At 39.0% G+C, this 5,388-nt stretch overlaps 1 pseudogene; it reads right to left on the bottom strand.

Moving 5' to 3' along the window:
* Nucleotides 1-224: 224 nt before the first annotated feature.
* LOC100251844 (succinate dehydrogenase subunit 6, mitochondrial-like) lies at nt 225-5,054 on the bottom strand (annotated as a pseudogene).
* Nucleotides 5,055-5,388: the final 334 nt, after the last annotated feature.

Raw genomic sequence — 5,388 nt, 5'->3', positions numbered from 1 at the left:
TAGTCCTGGCATCGTTAGATTCCCATTGATTCAATCCTCCATTTGAGGTTCCAATTTCGACGTCGTTACCGCCGTGTAAGGTAGGTATGGATGCCGATGGATTTGATGGTGGAAATTCGAAATCTGGTTCGGTGTGTATCGGATTCAGCCTTTCAGATTGCGATGGGTTGGTATCAGTGGGTCCGATTGCCTTGTGATTGAAATCGGACGGCTGAGGATGAGGATCGGCAATGATTGAAAGCATTCGAAACGAGAGAATTCGGACGTAGGGCTTTTCCACGATGAGATTTGGTGCTGTCAATTTTCTTTTCTAGATGCGTGCTTCGTCAAAGCTCTTCTCCAGTGCGGCTCTTCTCTTCAAAACGTGCCCCTCACTCCAAAAAAACTTCACCTCTGCACCCAAGGTGTCCAGCCTGTAAAGTTGCAGCCAGTGGTTTGCAAATTCCTGTCCAAATGTCACACCAAACACACCCCTTGCAGCAAATGATAGTGCCGCACCATGTGGGCTCCTTGAATACTTCCAGGAAACAGAAACAGTTGATACTGCTCCAATAACAGCTCCGGCAACAGCAAACTTGTCTGCTTCCCTAGTAATTTTCAGAGTGGGACCATAGGCGGGATCAGAAGGATGAACTCTTCAACATCAGAATCAGACAATTCGGGGATGTGTTTATCACGATTGACAAATTTGGAGTAGTTGTTGTTGAGATATTAAGAATGCTTTCCGTATATCATTCTTTCCTTATATTATTTAGTGTTGAGATATTAGGAATGTTTAAATATTAGGAAAGTTGAGATATTAAGAATATTGAGATATTAGGAATATTGAGATATTAGGAAAGTTGAGATATTAGGATATTAGTTGTTATTTCCTTATATCATTCTTTCCTTGTATCATTCCTTCCCATTTTTAGAATGGTGATTACCCTCTATATATTCTCTGTACATGAACGAATGAAAGAATGAATGGAAAAGACTACCATTTATCAATTTGAAGATGGTATCAGAGCCATGGAACTGAAATCCTGGATATTTTGTCGCTATGGTAGTTCGACAGTGATCATCCATCCTAAGACAAGCCCTAATATTGATAAGTCAACCTTCAAATGCACTCACTGCAATAAGATTGATCCCACCAATCTGAATATCCCACAATTTCAAAGCAACGACTCTTGGTATGACCAGGAAAACAATGAGGAACCGAGGGTTTGAACCATGGACCTTTAGATCATGTTTAGGCTATCAACACTTTGTTATTAATGATAATAATCGTGATCAACGGAAGAAGGATTCCAAGAAAACTTCGATTGCAACTGTTGCCGAAATAAAAACAGAGGCTAATGTTGCTGAGAAAGCCTCTACATTGGTAGCCGCTATAGATCATGGTGGTAAGTTTTTAAATACTTTTACACCTGTTATTAATAGTGCATGGATAATTGATTCTGGTGCTACAGATCATATGACTTTTGATTCTAGACAGGTTTCACCCCTTAGACCTTCCTCACAAAAAATTGTTTCCACAGCCAATGGTAACACAACCCCAATCATTGGGGAAGGATCCTTAACTCTTACTGATACTTTGAATTTGGATTCTGTTTTAGTTGTTCCATCTTTAGATTACAATCTTTTGTCAGTTTCTCAAATCACCGCAGCCTTATCTTGTATTGTCATTTTTTTGCCTGAATTTTGTGTGATTAAGGACATCCAAACAAAACAGACGATTGGTTGTGGTATTAAGCGGGGAAAACTCTATTACTTGGACTTGCAGTCAAAGGATTCAAATAAGTTGCAACAAGCCTTGATGGCAGATGGATCTGAGGGGGAGAAGAAAAAGTCTGAAATTTGGTTGTGGCATCGACGTCTGGGACATGCTTCCTTTGGTTATTTAAAAAAATTGTTTCCTAGTTTGTTTGCAAAAAGTGATATTTCTGGTTTCTGTTGTGATATTTGTGAATTGGTTAAAAGCCATCGTGTTTCGTTTCCGTTAATTTTGAACAAAAGTCCATTTCCTTTTATGGTTATATATTCTGATGTTTGGGGCCCATCCAAAGTCCCAACTTTGAGTGACTCACGTTGGTTTGTTACTTTTATTGATGATTGTACCAGAATGACATGGTTATGCTTGATGAAGACCAAAGATGAAGTGAAATTGTTGTTTCAAAAATTTCATAAAATGATTGAAACTCAGTACAATGCAAAGGTTCGGGTTCTGCGTAGTGATAATGGTGGAGAATATCAAAGTTCTGATCTTCAAAAGTATTTGGAAGGACATGGCATCATTCATCAGACTACTTGTTCCAATACACCCCAACAAAATGGAGTCGCTGAACGGAAAAATCGGCACTTGTTAGAGGTTGTTCGTGCTTCCTTGATAGCAGCGAAAACGCCGATATCTTATTGGGGAGAAGCAATCACATCTGCCGCATACTTGATCAATCGGGTACCTTCCAGCTCAATTAACTTCCAAACAACCCTCCAAGCTCTTACTAATGTCGTAGTTGCCCCAACTATCCCAAATCTACCTCCTCGTGTTTTTGGTTGTGTGGCATTTGTGCATCTACACAAACACCAACGCACCAAGTTAACTTCCCATGCATTGCAATGTGTGTTTGTTGGATATGCATTGCACAAAAAGGGATATCGATGTTACCATCCTCCAACTCGACAAATGTATATTACAATGGATGTGGTGTTTCATGAAGATTCGATGTATTTTTCATCTGAGTCTGAACTTCAGGGGGAGTACCATAAGGAAATTCAGACTCTCGATTATGATTATCATATCTCTAAGGAGAATGAATCTGGACAATCTGAACTAGTGAACCAAGAAACGGGTGAGTTGGATATGAGTGGTCAACAATTTGGGTCCGAAGATGTCTTCACTGAAATACCAAACCAATCGTCGTCTGTTGAAGGTGTTCTTAATTTGGAACCTGATCCATTCATGAAACGGTTACCACACCGTCATAATAGAGGTATTCCTAAACCCACATATGAACCTGAATTGTCTACCAAAGTCAAATATCCTATGAGCAACTATGTCTCTAACCATCGTTTGTCTGAATCAAATAAGTCATTTGTAAATCAATTATCTACTGTAGCTATTCCTAACAGTGTGCAGGAAGCCTTAGCTAATCCAAGGTGGAAAGCAGCCATGAATGAAGAGATGAAATCATTGCAGAAGAATGAAACATGGGAACTCGTAGAATGTCCACCAGGAAAGAAGTCAGTTGGGTGTCGTTGGATCTATACTGTGAAGTACAAGGCAGATGGTAGTATTGAATGATTTAAAGCAAGACTGGTAGTAAAAGGGTACACTCAAACTTATGGAATTGACTACACAGAAACATTTGTACCTGTAGCTAAGATCAACACAGTTCGAGTATTATTGTCTTTAGCTGCAAACCTAGATTGGCCATTACAACAGTTCGATGTGAAAAATGCCTTTCTGCATGGCGAGTTATCTGAAGAAATATATATGGATCTTCCACCAGGATGCATGGTGTCAGAAAAGCAATGTCAGAAGGTGTGCAAATTGAAGAAGTCATTGTATGGGTTGAAGCAATCCCCGAGAGCATGGTTTGGAAGGTTCACAAAGTCAATGAGAGTTTTTGGCTATCGTCAAAGTAATTCAGATCATACTTTGTTCCTGAAAAAGCAACATGGTAAGATTACCGCACTCATCGTATATGTGGATGATATGGTAGTTACAGGAAATGATCCTGAAGAAAGAAAAGCTTTGCAAAATTATCTATCTAGAGAATTCGAAATGAAAGATCTAGGTCCTCTGAAATACTTTCTTGGGATTGAAGTTTCTCGATCAAGTGAAGGAATTTTTATGTCTCACAGAAAGTATGCCTTAGATCTTTTACAGGAGACTGGAATGTCGGGATGTCAACCTGTTAATACACCAATAGAAGAAGGTCTGAAATTGTGTGTTGAGCATAATCAAGTATCAACCGATAAGAGAAGATACCAAAGACTTGTGGGGAGATTAATGTACTTAGCTCATACAAGACCAGATCTTGCTTATGCATTGAGTGTAGTGAGTCAATACATGCATAATCCTGGAGAGCAACATATGAATGCAGTTATGCGTATTTTGAGGTATTTGAAGAATGCTCCTGGGAAGGGAATTTTGTTCGCTAAAAATGTTAATCATCAGAGTATAGAAGTATATACTGATGCTGATTGGGCCGGTGCATTGGATGATAGGCGATCTACATCTGGTTACTTTACCTTTGTAGGTGGTAATCTTGTGACATGGAAAAGTAAGAAGCAGAATGTCGTCGCTCGTTCAAGTGCAGAAGCAGAATTTAGAGGTATGGCTCTAGGACTTTGTGAGGCATTATGGCTAAGACTTCTCTTACAGGATTTAGGTTACCTATCTAGGCAACCAATCCGATTGTTTTGTGACAATAAAGCCGCATGTGACATTGCTCATAATCCAGTACAACATGATCGTACAAAGCATGTCGAGGTGGATAGATTCTTCATTAAGGAAAAGTTGGATGATAAGATTGTGGAATTGCCTAAGATTCGATCAGAACATCAATTGGCCGATATCCTCACCAAAGCTGTCTCAAGTCAAGTGTTCTCAAAATTTTTAGACAAGTTGGGCATGTGTGACATCTATGCACCAACTTGAGGGGGAGTGTTGAGATATTAGGAATGCTTTCCGTATATCATTCTTTCCTTATATTATTTAGTGTTGAGATATTAGGAATGTTTAAATATTAGGAAAGTTGAGATATTAAGAATATTGAGATATTAGGAATATTGAGATATTAGGAAAGTTGAGATATTAGGATATTAGTTGTTATTTCCTTATATCATTCTTTCCTTGTATCATTCCTTCCCATTTTTAGAATGGTGATTACCCTCTATATATTCTCTGTACATGAACGAATGAAAGAATGAATGGAAAAGACTACCATTTATCAATTTGAAGAGTTGTCAAGGATGGAAAACCTTTCGCCCCAGTAATCTTTCCAGCCTTCCCAGTGCCTCTTGAAGAACGAAGGTGATGAATCCTCCATTTCTATCACTCTCAGATTGATCACCCTAGCAGTCGCCCCCTTCAACCTGCTCCCATCCCCTCCAAAATACAACCTGTATCTCTAATATGCCACCTCAATCCTTCCTAAAAATCACATCTCTTTTCCTTTTCTGTCTAAAGTATGCTTTGACCCTGAACACTACTGAAGCCTCCTTCCATCATCACCTGATTCTTTTTCCAAAAGACGACTTACATTCTTTCTTTTCTGCTCATCACTTCCTTTTTCATATATAAGCCGAATCTTCTCATAACATGGCTCCATTCATTTTTTCCATATGTCTACTCTTGGAGTAAATACGGTGGCTACCCTCTCCGAGCTTCAGGTCATA

Source organism: Vitis vinifera, chromosome 9 (genome assembly GCF_030704535.1).
Source record: "Vitis vinifera cultivar Pinot Noir 40024 chromosome 9, ASM3070453v1".
Classification (NCBI taxonomy): domain Eukaryota; kingdom Viridiplantae; phylum Streptophyta; class Magnoliopsida; order Vitales; family Vitaceae; genus Vitis; species Vitis vinifera.
The sequence above is the reverse complement of the archived record's forward strand: the minus strand, read 5'-3'. Positions and strand labels throughout refer to the sequence as shown.